The sequence below is a fragment of the Callithrix jacchus genome, chromosome 12 (genome assembly GCF_049354715.1).
Source record: "Callithrix jacchus isolate 240 chromosome 12, calJac240_pri, whole genome shotgun sequence".
Taxonomy (NCBI): Eukaryota; Metazoa; Chordata; class Mammalia; order Primates; family Cebidae; genus Callithrix; species Callithrix jacchus.
Window position 1 is genome coordinate 11,600,798 of NC_133513.1, and position 16,842 is coordinate 11,617,639.

Sequence of the window (16,842 nt, forward strand, 5' to 3'; positions counted from 1 at the left end):
GCAGAAATCCCTGCTGCAGAGGTCAGAGACATCAATTACTTGCCACAGTGACCACTCCAAGGGCAGCTGGCAGCTTGCTTTCCTGAGATGGGGTGGGGGGCAGAGAGATGGAATGAGAAAGAGAGAAAGAGAGAGGACCCAAGACAGAAGCAATGGTCTTTTTGCAATCAGATCTTGGAAATGAATCCCACTGTTTCTGGAATATTCTAGTCATGAAAAGCAAGTCAATAATTCCAACCCATCAACCTATATACCACGGGAGTGGTTTATACAGGGTGTGAACTTCAGGAGATAATAATTGTTGGGGGTCATTTTAGGATCTGCTCCCCTTGAACTTTCACCTGAAGAAAAAGAAACAGGCCTTTGCTCTCGATTCTCCAAGCATATCTTATCTCTTTCCTTTGGTCATGTTCTTTTGAGATTTGACCTGGAAGAGTAATGGGGCAGGGTTCAAAATCTCTTCTCAGGGATATAGCAACACATATTCTTCCTTGCTCTTCTCCCTAACTGAACTCAATCCTTGCAATCTCTGACTCCTTGAAGGCAGAAAAGTACACTCTGATTGATAATAAATTCTCCTGAATCTATTATTTATGACACAATTTCTATGCCCAGAGTCTTATAAGGTCTTGACTTCTGATACTCAAAACCTAGGATTTTGAAATGCAGAAAACTATTCTCTCAAACTCTTGTTTCTGCTACACAGAAGCAAGTTTCAAAAGCTTGTCTTGAAACTCAAAATCATGGAACTGATTCTCCTCCTCTTTCTGAATTTCTTATGTAACATTCTTTCCCTGAAGCAGAGAACAAAGAAAATCCTGGCATACCAGGCTGGCAGAAGGATCAATAGGAAATTAGGGAGAGGATTAGAAACATATCTGTTATTATTTGCTAATACGGTTTTGCGAAACACATCAAAGAGGTAGGATATTGTCATAGCCGAATACATATTAATCTTTTCCTCTTTGTATGTTTTGGAAATGGGGTAGTTTCTGGAGGTGAGTAGATAGTGAGATCAAGTGTATAAGTGAAACTATAAGATCTAGTCCAGTAACTGGAAATTGCATCCATGGATGGGGATTTAATTGGCCGCTGGCAACCAGTGGGCTGTACTGGCAGACATTTACCAAGACTAGGGGATGAAAAGGAAGGAAGGAGAGAGAAACAGGAACAACTTCAGTGACCTGTGGTATGTCAGGGAGCCACAGAGTGAGAGGAATTGGCTCAGGTCACAAAGAAAGTAGGAGAGTTATTGTATCACAGGCCTTTAGAATCCTAAGGTAGTTCTAACCTCACCAGGTGATCAGTTGAACAAGAGGGAATACAAGAAGATAAGGGGTCTCTTTGACATATCATCATCATCATTATCACCTCCATCAACATCCTCATGATCACCTCATGATGATGGTGATCATCATCATCACTTCCACCATCATAACCTCCATCATCAAGAGCATCATCTTCATCATCATCACCTTTATCATCACCACCTTCATCAACATTATCACCTCCATCTCTATCATCACCTCCATCATCATCGCCTCCATCATTATCATTACCTTCATCATCATCATCATCATCACCTCCATCAAGATTATCATCATAATTTCTATCATCATCACTATCATCACCAACACCATTATCACCTTCATCATTATCAACTCCATCATCATCATTAGCATCACCTCCATTGGTCCACTAATATTTTTGAATTTTGTATTGAAGGCATGTTCTCCATCTTACCTCCTTGGCTCATTAACAGCTTTAACCATTACTGCAGCATTCTGCTTTGTTTGTGTGCAACTTTATAGTACTTCTCCTCTTGCTTTATTCTCAGGGCTTCTACGATGCTGTCTTGTAAGACAGGATTGCCCATGACAATCCTCCTGACACTAAGGTAGAGGAAGTCTGAACATGTGGAGGAGTGCCCCCTACCATGGGGCAGTGGAAACGTGGCTGGTCTGGTCTTGCATAATTCCAAAGAAGGATTATGATAAGAAGGATCAATGATCCCTTCTTATGGCTTTGGGGCAGACAACACCTCTGAAAATCCTGGTGATATGGAACCCTATCTGCTCATGGTGGTAACCAAGTGAGGACATATCCTTTATGTATTTCTCTCCTTCTCTGTTCCACTAGTACTTATCCTGCATTTCTGTCCCCTAGGGTCACTTCCCTAAGCAAAGTGCCTGCCCCAAACTCTTGCCTCAGGGTTTACATTCCATGGTGGGAGTCCTGACTAAGGCAATTCTTCTATAGACTAGATCCTATGCAAAGCATTTTATGCATAATAACTCACTCAATCCTCACAACACCCTATGAGGTAGGTGCTATTATCTCCACTTTACAGATGTGGAAATAGAGACTCAGAGAGGTAAAATGACTCAGCTCAGCCAAGGACACACTGCTAGGAAGTGTCAGGGTTGAGTTTGAGCCCTGGTCAGTATAACTTCAAAGGCATTGTTCTGACTCCACTCTGCTGTCTAAAAATCACATATGCCCATCAGAGCCCAGTGGGTTCCAGTTTGTGCCATGGGATTTTTTTTCCTTCTCTGGGTGATGGAGGACCCTCTCACCAAGGGTGTTACAGGTGAGCACTGTCTTTGTTCTGCACCTATGGTCTGTGTCCACCCCTGGGAACTGATGTTCCAAAACTGTAGATTCAGGACCATGGCCAAAAGCTTGAAGGCTCCCACCCTTCTGAATTCTAAGTACTTTGAAACTCATTTGAGATTTGTTGGCAGCAGAAAAAGGGGAAAATGCACTTGACTTGCTCTGTTATTTTTCTTTTCTTAAAGTGACCCCAGCGTCAATCTGGTAGCAAGTCCAAGGCCCCTAGACAATTTCTAGTCTGGAGACAGGAGCTGACTGCTAATGTCTGCTGAAGCGGCATTGTTTTCCTTTTGCAAGAAAGAAGTGAGTCCCATTTTAAAAACATTCCTGTGCTCCATGTTTCTGCAGCACCAAACTCTGGACACCCATGCCAGCTAGAATTCTGTATTGAATACATGTTCTCCATCTTACCTCTGTGGCTCATTAACCAAAAACCAATGGGTGCCAGGAAAACTCAAACCTCCCAAGTAACTCACTGTCATATGCTGCAGGGACCTGAATTCATCTTTGCTGCAGATAGAAACCAGTATGTACTGAGCATCATACCTTTTAGGTGCTCTGTGTTTTATATGAAATTTCTCATTCCACCTGCATATTTCCATTACACAGATGAGAAAATTGAGGCCCAAAGGGACACTTGCCTTTCCTAGACCTGTATGTGGAAGAGTCAGCATTTGAATGGAGAACTTGTAGCTTTCAGAGTCTAGACTTGTTTCACCTCAGCAAACTGCTTCTATTTCAGGCAATTCCTTCCTTTAGATTAAGCCTTGCTCTCTTCCTGTGGAATCATGAAAAGGATTATATTAGTAAATCCCTGAATGTTCCCTGATTGGGGAATGAGGGTCAAACCAAGGCAAATGGCAGGATTGACACACACACCAAGGGCTGGCTCATTAAGGGCTCAGGACCTGGTGATTGAGTTGTACTGCAGATCTTTGAAATCATGCAAGACCAGACCAGCCACGTTTCCAGGGAGAGACCATGCAAAGCAGGCAGGGGATCCAAGGGCTGGGAATGGTGAGGAGCGCTCTAGCCCCTGAGCAGCTGTCATCCAGCCTGAAGAGTCAGCAGAGACCTCAAAGTGTGGTCTGCAGACCAGTAGCATCTGCATCACCTGGGAGCTTGTTAGAAATGCAGAATCTTGTGAGAGATCCAGACCTGCTGCATCAAAATATGCATTTTAACAAGATTCCTGGGTAACTTGGATACAAATAATGCTCAAGAAGCATGGGGCAGAGAGGCTAAGCTAGCAGCTTCTCATCACACTCCCATCTGATGCTGCCAGTGCTCCAAAAAGCTCTCATATTCTCACTGACTAGCCTAGGGTGGTGCCTATCAATACATTATATGACACAGATAAAGACTATTGCGTACCTCCCTCAATTTTTACCCTATCGTTTCAACCTCATGTACATCTTTAAGGCAAACATCGATGTGTTAATTCTTGTGGCATTAATTTTCTGCAACAATGTGTTTCGCGGAGCAAATTTCATTAAGCCATTTTAATCCAGAGTTTAATTTTCTATACAGCTCGACTAAATTATTTCCATTAGAATGTCTATTTGTAGTATCATTATTTTCATGGGATCAATTATTTTCTGTTTAAATTCATAAGCATTTGACTCATCAATCTCTTTTTATACACCAACTTTTTGCTGATTCTAACTCCTGCTATTTGAAGAGGTTTGCCTGTTTGTGGTTTGATCCTTCTGTGGCCATTCTTTCTATCAAGTGAAAATCATCTGGATTAAATTTTGTAGATTTAAATTTTGTTATTAGCAATACCTGTTCTCTTTTCTTGTCAATTTCAGCTCATTACACATTCTAGACATTTTAACCCTGTTAGTTTTGTCAGTTGCTGATCACTTTTAACATAGCAGTAATACGTGGTAGAAGTAATCACCAGAATGAAAGCTCTGCAAAGGCAGGATTTGCCTTATTTTGTTGTTGTTGTTGTTGCCTTATACTTGAGACTTAGTGCATGGCACATAGAAAGTGCTCCATAAGGCTGGGAGCAGTGGCTCACACCTGTAATCCCTGCACTTTGGGAGGCTGAGGTGGGTGGATCACTTGAGGTCAGGAGTTTGGGACCAGCCTGGCCAACATGGTGAAACCCTGTCTCTACTAAAAATACAAAAAATTAGCCATGCGTGGTGGTGGGCACCTGTAATCCAGCTACTTGGGGGGGGCTGAGGCAGGAGAATCACTTGAACCCAGGAGGCAGAGGTTGTGGTGAGCCAAGGTTGCACCACTGCACTTCAGCCTGGGCAACAGAGTGAGACTCTAAAAAAACAAACAAAAATGCTCCATAAATATTTGTAGGTGGAAGGAATGATATTCACTAATGATTTAATCAAAGACTGATGGTTTGTCTATTTGTCTGATAAGAAGACTGTGAGAAATTTTAAGGGACAGAGATTGATGGAAACAGGAGGGAAAGTCGAGAAGAGAGAACATGGAGACAGTAAGCACACATGTGCATGTGTCCGTATGCACATAGACTTGCACATGCAGATACACATTGCACATGTATGCACACGTGGCCACACACATGCACATACACAGAAACATATATGCACACGCACTAACATATGCATTGTCACAGATACACCTGTAGGTGCAAATACCATGTATGTGTTCACATTCATATGTGGGAGTTAATATATTTGTGCTCACACAAGCGGAGAGTAGAACTGTGGTTATTAGAGGCTGGGAAGGGTAGGGGAAGAGAAGATAGGGAGAGGCTGGTTGGCAGATACAAAGTTACAGCTGAATGGGAGAAATAATTTCTACTGTTCTGTATCACTGTAGGATGAATATGATTAACAATAATTTAGCATATATTTTCAAAAAGCTAGAAGAGAGAATCTTGAATGTTCACAACCCAGATAAATAATAAATATTCGAGGTGATGGATATGCTAATTACTCTGATTCAGTTATTGCATGTTGTATAAATGTATTCAAAAATCACTTTGTATCCCATAATTATGTGTCAACTAAAAATAAAAGAAAAACCACACACTTATATGCACATACAAACATGCACATGAACACAGACATAACCATGCATATGTGTATGAATGCAGTTACCCATATACACAAACACACATATATACATAGACATGTACATGAACATGCAGACATACCCATGCATATGTGTATACATGAAGAGTTACACATATAAACAAACATATATACACACAGATATGCACATAAACACACAGACATACCCATACATATGCATATACATGCAGTTACACATATACATGGTCACACATATATGCTCATAGACATGCACATGAATACACAGACATCCCCAGGCATATGTGTATACGTGCAGTTATACAGATACGCAAACACATGTATGCATACATAGATGTGCACATGAACACACTTATGCATATGTACACACATGCACACAGCCACACACATACACACATATACGAACACCTATAAATATGCACACATAGCATGCACACAGAAATACATACATATACACACAGCCATATATATACACATGTGCAAATGTATGTACACACAGACACATATATGCACATACACCAGCATATACATATGTACAGATTCAGATAGAAAAACATACACATACACACACTCATATACATATGCATGCACATATACACACACAGTCTGCCAGCATATTGATGGCTAAACCAATGCAGGGTAGGGTAAAATGCTTCTGGCACAAGATCAGTCAGATAAAAACTGCAGGATCAAGTGGCATGCTTAAACACACTCTTTGTGGTATCAGTGTCTCCATTTGCAACTGGTGCTTAATCAAATGCATATTGAGTTGAACTGAATATTGGAAAATGAACTGCTACCTTTGAATGAATCTACTGAAAAATCATGCTTGTTCTGGGACTGTATGAAAAGCACTGGGTACTGGAGAAGAAAAGTGGCTGGCTCTTTTTCTTTGAAAGCTCTTAGTCCAGTGGGGGAGATGGATGTGGAAACAGGGCAATTAAAATGCAGCTTGATGAAGCCTGTGCTGAAAAACCGTCATGGAGCAGTGGGGACCGGGAGGGGCAGGTCTAGCACTGAATGATCAAGTTTAGTGAGAGCTGTTTTAATTCTGAGCCATCAGACATTTCTGCTGGATTCTTTTTGGTGCGTTTGTTAATCAATTATAAAATAATAATAATGAACACTCCAGGAGAGAGGAAGGAGGTTGAAAGACAGTAAAGAGCTGGACTTGAGGTTGGAAGATTTGCAGAGACCTGGATTGTGCATTTGACCTTTACAAATCAAAGCGAGAGGCTTTGCATCTCTGAACCTCAGCATTCCACTCTATAAAAAGGAGAATGAATGCATTCAGTTTATAGGTTTGCTGTGAGGGCTCAGTGAGAATGTGGATCCAAAAAAGATTTGGAAACCAAAATACCACTAGTTAGCTTGCTGTTTTATTATCCAAAAGAGGCTGCAAAGATTTGAGGTTTGTTTGTAGTTTGTTTGTAGATTAGTCAGTGTCTACTAAAATAACAATGTGTAACAACCATGCCCAAATTTTGGTGGCTTAATACCGTAAATGTTGTTTTTCTCATTCATGAGTCTGTAGGTGGATTGGAGTTTGGCAGGTGTGGGCTGGACTTAGCTGGACCTTCCTCTAGGACCAGTTGGATCCAAGTCTTCTGTACATGTCACCTTCTTTTGGGGCCAGTGCTACCTGGAATTTTAATTTCATGGTGCTAGCAGAAGTGTAAGAAGGCATGCCACCCACATGAACACTTTTAAAGCCTAACATCCCATAGGCCAAAGCCAGTTGCAGGTTCAAACTCAACTTCAGTAGGCAGGAAAAATCCTCCACCCGCTTTACTAGGGGAGAACTGCAGAGCAATATGACCGAGGAAGGAAATGTATAATCCTGTTAGGGAGGGAGGGGGGAACCAGGAACCCAAATCCAAGGCTCAAGGCAGGACGAGTCATGGTTGGCTGGGTCTCAGTTTCTGGCACTTCCCTTCTCTAGCCATGAGATTTTAGGCAAGTCAACATTCCAGAGCCTCAGTTTCCTCATCTGTAAAGTGGGCATAATAATAGCACCCTTCTCATAGAATTTCAGTGAGGATTGTCTAATTCATAACAACAGCCTTGAAAGTGGTCCCTCTTTTACCTCGAACCTCTGTAATCTCTTCTCTGCATCAATCAGAGTCATCCTTTCAATACAAAAGTCACCCATAAAGACAGAGAACAGAGTAGTGGTTGTCAGAGGTGGTGGAGGGAGAGATGGGGAGAAATGAGGAGTGCTAAGGGGTATGAGGTTTCCTTTTGGAGTGATGAAAATGTTCTAAAATTGATCTTGGTGATGGTTATACAACTCTGCAAATATGTAATCCCTCTGCCTGGAACCTTTTGCTTAAGATATCTGCCCCCACCATAGATCTTCGCTTGAATACTGTATAATGAGGCTTTTCTGGACCACCCTATTTAATTACCCAGTCCTGACTATCCATGCCTCTCTGTTGACATATTTTCTCTGAGTGTTTGTAGCAACCTGACATATTTTACATGCTTATACACTATTTTAAAAATACTAAAGCACAGTTATGTAATTTATTTCTCTACTCCCTTCGCCTCCTTTCCTCCTTCCCTGAAATACACCAGCAGAACGTAAGCTTCAGGAAGGCAAGGATATCCACCTGCTTGGTTCGCTGCTGTATCCCTAGGCAGTGCCTGGCACACAGTAAACCTTTTTAAGATATTTGTTGAATGCATGATATAAACCACATAATGCTTGGCAGGTGCTCAGGGCTGAGGAACATAATCAATGTTAGCTTTTATTATCTTTATTTACTTCAAATAAGCTACTTAATTGCAAAATTTTTCATCTGGAGAGACTCTGAGTTTGAGTCCAATATCTTCTCTGGGAGTCCTTGCTTGCACACATGCGTGGGATAGACTCCCGCTGTGTCTGTGGACTCAACGTCTCAGCTCTGGACTCTTCACTGCCAGGCATAGCCAGCCGTGACATTTATAAATCTCCTGGCTCTTAATCCCCTGCTGATCCTCAGAGAGGAGTAGACGTTTGTTGTAAACACATTGTCCCACTTTGAGCAAAGGAATGAAGAGATACACAAGCATCCGTACAACGGCCACCTGCAATGGCTGTGACGTTGCTTCTATCCTAAGGAGGAGGATACTGGGACTCAGTCCTGTGCTCTGACCTGCCCCACTCACCTGGCTGGTGAGCTGAGCAGTTGCTATCTCTAGGACACGTATCTTTGGGTCCTTGCTTGCATTCTTCTGTCTCTGAGCAGATCTGTTTGTTTAAAGGCCTCTTCCTCACATTGAGTTCAAGCCTGTAAATCCTTTGTAGAAATTCTGCCCGCTTCTTGATACCAATCTGTTCTCTTCCAAGTAAATCTTTTAAAGATTCCTGCAGAATCATGCCCGAAAGCCCCCATCAGCATGCAAACATGCCACTTTGCGGCATGTTCTGATTGTAATTCGTGATGCACAGTGCAGAGAATTAAGCTGGGTCCCTTCCTCATCAGTCACCATTTAATGGAGACTGAATGGTTGTGGATGCTTTTGTTAGGGTCATTAGGAAGGTTGGTGGTGCTTGGCTTGGTGAGGAGGAGCTTGTGTGCTGTAAGCTCCTAGCACTTTATAGGTCCCCCAAAGCCCATGGTAGTTACAGGAGCTGTGGAAAATAAACATGTAGACACCCAATGGTGGCTTCAGGAACCTGTGTTGGCAAACTCTTCATTTATGGAAAGACCTGGAGGCCAGTGTCTTTGGTCATTAGGTGACTGCATTTGGCAGGACATGAAACAGCTCAGTAAATTACAAAGGCCAGATTGAAGAGAGCCTTTGAAAATTCATTTGCTTGCTACAGGCTTTTTTTTTTTTTTTTTTTTGGAAACCACCTGAAATGGGATGAGAGAGCCACATTTGTGCATACCACCTATTGTACCAGCAATAATACAGAGACGAGGGTCAATTCTTTGATTTGCAGAAGCCTCTCTGTCAGCAATTCTCAATAGGAAAGGAGTTTATTTATCTTTGGTTAAGCAAAATTTACTAAGTGCTGGCAATAGGGTAGGGGCATAGAGATGAAGAAGGAGATTCTTGCCCTCCAGAAATCTACAGCCCAACATAATCTAAACACTTCTCTATACAACACTTGCAAATAGTAATTGCGTGAAAATTCAAACTGTGGACTTACATGTTATCAGACTGCGTGTGTGTGTGTGTGCATATGTGCATGTGTGCAGGTGTGTGTAGGTTACCCCTTAAAGAATTACGAATATGCTAAGATTTTAGTTACTCCTTGCTTTTTTGACTCCCCCTCCTTGTTTTTTTTTTTAACTTTTATTGAAGAATCATTCACATACCACAGACTGCACCCATTTCAAGTGTAGAATTCAGTGACTATTAATATATTTACAGAGTTGTGCAGCCATCACCGCAATCTTATTTTAGGTAATTTCTACCTCCCCAGAAAGAAGCCTTGTGCCCATCTGAAGTCACTCTCTCTCCTCACCCCAGCCTGAGGCAACTACTATTCTATTTTCTATCTCCATGGAGTTTCCTTTTTTGCACATTTTATGTAATGAAATCATGCCATATGTGGGTTTTTGTGCCTGGTTTCTTTCACTTAGCAGAATGTTTCTTGCAGTTTATCCATTAGACACACTCGGAAGCAATATTTCCAGCATCAATCTATGCTCTCATTTTGTCCTTTTCCTTTTACAATTGAAGGCGCAATTAACTGATCTAAATTCTATGAAGTTAAAGGTTGGCCATTTGTGGTGTGCTTACTCAGTTCGATCTCGGCTGAGATTTGATTCCTCATTATTAACATTAGTGCTTTTTGCTTTTCTGTTTTCAGTTACGTTTTATAGAATAGTAAGAGTGGAAGGTAATGAAATAGCAAAATAAATCTTATCAATACAGACAGTGAAGGTGCTGGAGCTTCCTCACTGAGCAAACAGAGCTACAGTAAAATGATAACTGTTGAAAAAATTAAAGTTAGGCATATGCATTGGATTTAGGGGTATCAACCCTCAATGTATGAAAGCACAGCTTGTTCAAAACTTGAAGATGTGAATGTCAGAGACTACCCGTGAATGTTGTCATCATTCTCATCACAATAACAGCAACTCCCTTTTTCTGAGTGCATGGTATGTGCTATTCAGTTCCCACACATTTTCTCATTGAATCCTCACAACTACTGCTGGAGAAATATATTATTTTTATTATTATTTCCATTTTACAGATGGAGACACTGAGTCCCAGTAAGTTTAAAGACACATGCCTAAGACTGAGAACCCATATCTGAAACAGGTCTCAGTCAATTTAGAAAAGTTTATTTTGCCAAGGTTAAGGACATGCCTAGGACACAGCCAGAGAGGTCCTGATGACATGTGCCCAAGGTGGTCGGGCACAGCTTGGTTTTATACATTTTAGGGAGACACAAGACATCAATCAATAGGTGTAAGACATACATTGGTTCAGTCCAAGGTGGAACAACTCAAGGTGAGGAGGGGCCTTCCAGGTCATAGATAAGAAAGAGGCAAAAGGTTACATTCTTTTGAGTCTTTGATCAGCCTTCCACTGAATACAGTGTTTATTCCTGGGCATAGCTTGAACTAACCTCGGGAAGGAATTCAGTTCATGGCTTGACTTTGAAACAAAATTGATAATAACCCTTTCCCAAAAAGACCCTCTTTTTGTCCAGGGACCAGTCTGCCTTTGCAGGACTAACAAATTAGCTACAAGATTAGAAATTACAGTTTAGGGAACAGGCAGCCTCTGGCTCCAAGAGTCTGAACCTCCCCAAATTGCTCCTGGGGATAACATCACTATAGTAAAACCTAAGCTCAGTGCTTGAGATATTTTGCAGACCTTGCACTCCATGGATCAGCTGATACCATGCAGACCAGTAATCTGGCTCAACCGGTTCTGCCATCCCACCCAGGAACAGGAAACAGCAAGAAAACCTCATTTCAACCCCCTATGATTCCATCTCCAATCTGACCAATCAGTAGTCCTCACTTCTAGAGCTCCTACCCACCAAATTATCTTTAAAAACTGTGATCCCCAGATGCTTGGGGAGGCTGATTTGAGTAATAATAATAAAACTCCAGCATTTCGAACTGCTGGCTCTGTATGGATTACTCTTTCTCTTTTGTAATTCCCATCTTGATAAATTGGCTCTGTCTAGGCAGTTGCAAGAGGAGCCTGGGAAATGGGTTGAGGGGGAGGTGGAGAAAGTCATGACTATGATCAGACTCCACTGAGGGATCTGCCATTGTTATGAAAGTAAGAGGGAGACATTGAGGAATTTTAAGTGCAGAGGTGAACAGATTCGAGTTTTACAAAGATGAATTCCTAGTGGGAGTTATGGTACCTTGGATCAAAGTTCTCAGTTCCAAGTAGCAGGTCTCAGAAAAGATACAAAGCTTCGGACCAAGGTCTCTTCTCCTCTATTCAGCAAGAACCACAGTTTGGGGAACTAAGACTTGCCAAGACCTTCCGAGGCTGATGAAGAAAGAATGTCGGGGGGCAGATTTTGACAGGGGTCTAAGCTTTGACTAATCACACTGCCCAGTGGAGCAGCCACTGCTGATCCATTCCTTGTTTTCTTAACTGGAAAAGTCTTCTTGACACAAACAAGTGTTTATGGTTTTTCTTAAAAAAGCATTTAGTGCTTGTGAGTTGAGAAGGCCAGTGTACTGAGAGGTGGCATCTCTTTCGTTATAAAAGTTAAGGGGCTTCTTTCAGTCACTTTATGGCTGGTTTTATTGATGAAGAAAGGGAAAGTGATAAAATATTCTTATCTTCTAAAATCTCTGTTTTTTTGGCAGCAAGGAAGAGAAGGTATGTGTTGTGGAAAATTTGGGTGATAAAATAGCCCCTTCCCTTAATGCTCTACGGACTGAGTTACCACAGTGCTTCCCATACACCATGGCCTCAGGCAAGTTGCTTAATATTTCCAGGCCTCAGTTGCTTAGTCTGTGAAATGGGAATATGAACACCAACACCACCTACCACTTAGAAATACTGTGAGGATTAGGTGACCTAATATTTGTAGAGCATTTAAAACAAAACGGTATCTGGAACATACATTTCTGGAACACAAACCGAGAAGTGTTTGTTCAATAAAAGTAAATAGATTTTGAACCACAGCTGGGTCAGGTTGTGGAGCATGAGTTACACACCTAGCCACGTGACCTTGGACCAATTACTCATTCTCTCTGAGTCTCAGCTTCACCACCTGTGAAATAAGGGAGGCTGGACTGAATGATCTCCAAGCCTCCTGATCTCTCAGCACATTTTCTCTCATCGTCTGGTGAAAGAGAAGTTTGTCCATATGCCATGGAAACAGGGATAAAACCAAGACACAGGGAGGTCACACAGTTTGCCAGAAGATTGGGATTACAGCCAGCCCCACACAAACAGTTTTCAGCTTTTTCTGCCCACAAGAAACATCTGAGAAGCTTCAAAACCACCGATGCCTGTGCCCTGCCTCAGAACAATTGGCACAGCATCCTCGCGTGTGGGGCCCGGCATTGGTCCTTGAAAAAGTCTTCCCAGATGATGCTAATAGCTGGCAGGGTGGCACATTATTGGTCTAGATTGAAATTCAGGTCTAGCCAAGCTTGTTTTCTTTCAGTTGTAGGTTTATGACGATGGATGGTATTGGGCCACAGTATTTTTGCTGGAGTTGCTCACGTATTGCACTTTCCTCCTGGTGACAGCAGACATTGAATGCCCACTTGATCCCACTGCATATCTGTTTCATTTTACCTCCTCATGAAATGAGAGTAGTGGGTGCTTCTTTTACAAATGAGGCTCTGAGATGGGTGCACATTTCTCAAGATCCACTTTTTAGTAAGTGGTGGCACCAGGCCCAACTGATGCTAAAAAAGCTTCCCATCATCCCTCATCACCAAGAAAGAGGAAACAGTGAGTGCCTTGGGGGAAATGCACCCTTGACTTGTAGGCAGTCCAGATTTTGTTGGATTTTTGCTTTTGTACCGCTAACTCCATCAGGCCTTAGACTGTGGCCTGCTTCTAGTGTGGGTTAATTTCATCTCTGGGTCAGCATAAAGTAACCCAGGGGTTCTCCAGATGGGGTGCCTGGACCACCAGCATCAACGTTACCTGTCAATTTGTTAAAAATGCAATTTTTCATGCTCAAGACTTACTGACTAGGAACCCAGATGTTCTGAGAGTGGTGCCTGGATTGTCAGCATTAACACCACCTGGGAACTTATTAGAAATGCAATTGATTCAGAAACTCTTGGGGTGGGGTCCTACAATGTGTGTTTTAACAAGCCCTCTAGGGTGTCTAATGCTTGCTGGAGTTTGAGGACACAGCCTGGCGCTTCATGGCCCTGGCTGCAAATTACAGTCACCTGGCGAGCTCTCAAAACATGCAACATGTGTACACCCAGGGCGATTAGGATCTTTGAGATAGAATGAGGCTTGGGGCATTGACAGTAAAAAAGGGAACTTCTTGGGTGCTGTTAATGTGCAACTAAGGTTGATCAAGTTAGCAAAATAGCAACAACAACAACAAGCCGAGTTAAATTTGCATTTCAAAGAACCAACAAATAATGTTTTAGTAGAAGTACACCACCTGCAATGCTCGGAATGTCATCTTTCCATTCCCCTTACTCTCCATCCTCTGGAAAAAGCCTTGTCTAGAAAGCAGGAATAAGTTTGTGGGTTTTCTTTTTTTGAGATCTATTGCACAGTGTAGTGAATATAGTTAACAATAGTGTATTGTGCACGTTAAAATTGTTAAAAAATAAATTTAAAATGTCCTCACTGCAGAAAATAATAAATATTTGAAGTGATGGATATGCTAATTAGCCTGATTTAATTATTCCACATTGTATTCAGAAATCATAACTCACTTGGCACTTGCATAAATATATACAACTATAATTTGTGAGCTTACAATAAAAAAATGTCTGGGACATATTAACACTGAAATTTTCTCTCAAGTCTGTGTGCAACCAATGGTGAGAACCACTAAACTTAGGATTCAAAGATTATACTGCAACCTCCAAGAGACGGGGGTACTACATAAAATAGGAACATCCCTGAATCTTCTGTGTTGAATTTAATGCATTACGCAAATGATAATATAACTACCACCCTGATCATTTGCTCCTCAAATGGTGGTCCAAGGACCAGCAGCATCACTCAGGAGCTTGTTAGAAATGTGGAATCCCAGACTCCACTCCACCTCCTGAGTTGGAACCTGCATTTTAACAAGATTCCCTGGTAATGAGCATACACATTAAATTTGTGAAGCTCTGATCTAGTCTAGTTTTAGTTTTAAAAACTATGCTGTCCACTATGATAGCCATGTGGCTATTTAAATTCAAACTAATGAGAATGAAATATGTTGTAAACGTTAGTTCCTTAGTCACATTAGCCATATTTTCAGTGCTCAGTAACTGTATGTGGCTATCAACTTGCACCTTGCATCTATAGAACGTCCTTCACCACCAATAGTTCTACCAGAAGGCACTGTTTCAGAAGGAGGCATCAAAAGAACCTTCTTTGTGAACCAACAGGTGGGCATTGAGACCTTGTTCAAAGACAAAAATAACAATGCTTATGGGTCAGAGAGGCAAAAGAGGTGTCGTTCAGCAGAAATACTGAGCCATCTGAAAAAGGTGGGGTTGGGGAAAGGAAATCCTTCTTTTAAAGTTGGCAGAAGCCTGAGAGACATGGCAAAGCCTCGTCTCTACCAAAAATACAAAAATTTAGCCGAGAATGGTGGTAGGTGCCTGTAGTCCCAGATACTTGGGAGGCTGAGATGGGAGGATCACTTGAGCCTGGGAGGTGGAGGTTGCAGTGAGTGGAGATTGTGCCACTGTACTCCAGCCTAGGTGAAAGCAAGAAAGAAAAGTAAAGAAAAAAGAAAATTTTAAAATTGGCAGAGCTCCTGGGCTTGCCACATTGCGGCTATGCTGGCAAAATGTTGTACAACACAGAGTATAAGTGCATGTGACATCCACATTATTACCAGATAAATTCATTAGGACGGATGCGATCACACTGAATACCAAATGAAGCCGCAGTAGCAGGACAATAAATTGAAGTGTTAGACAAACAACACCCATCCCGAGAGAGGCCTTCCTCTGGCTCCCTTTGCCTGTCTGCACGTGGTGTGGAAGTGGGGAGGGGTGGCTGCTGAAATGTCAGAGCACCTTGTTGTAAGGGTCAAGCATAGAACTTGGCAGTGCTTGAAGACATTTTAAAAGAAAAAGGCCTGGGAAATTTGGATTCAGGCTTCCGGGTCTGTAGGAAGGACGCTGGGGTTGTTAAGGGCAATGGTTACCTGTTGCATTTGCCTGGATTTATTACTGCAAATGCTTTGTGCACACATTTCTCTCATTTGATAGCCAGCTACCCATAAAGTGGTGGGAGGGATAAACCAGAGAAAAGCTCTAAAAGCACTTTGAGAAAATTCATTTTGTTTTTCCTCTGGGTTTTAATCCTGGATGCATCACTAGGCAGCTCTGAGTTCTTGGGCAAAGTCTAGCATCTCTGAGCCTCAGTTTTCTCATCTGCAAAGTTCTTGCCTCAGTAGGTTGGTGGAGTGAGGATAATCTGTTCTGGCATATAACAGGAGCTGAGGAAATGATAACTGACTAGCTTCAGACTTCATATGTTTTCTGAGAGCCTACTATGCGCTAGCAGAAATGCTAAGATGCTTAACACATGACTCTTGTCATGTGCAGAAATAACAATGCATAATTCACTCCAATATTTAGTGCTAAGGTGTTTGCAGAGTGCTGTGGGAATGCAGAGAGGTACATATCTCCTGGGGAAGGCTTCGTGGGGAGGTGTCACTTGAGCTGGGTTGTAAAGGAAGAGGCGGAGTTCACTAGAAAGGATTGGTGGGAGGGCATTGCAGAGAGAAGAAGAATAGCATTTGGAAAGGCATAGAGGTGAGAAAGAGCATGCTGTCTGTTTAGAAGATTTTGGGAGGTCTGTTGGGTCAGGACCAGGGTATATATGTCTTATCTGGGAGGATGATGGGTGGAAGATAAGACAGTCTGTGAGTCAGGGTGAGGCATTTGTATCAGGCTAAAAAGTGTGCCTTCATTCTTTTTTTTTAAATTGCATTTTAGGTTTTGGGGTACATGTGAAGAACATGCAAGATAGTTGCATAGGTACAAACATGGCAGTGTGATTTGCTGCCTTCCTCCCCTTCACCTATATCTGGCATTTCTCCCCA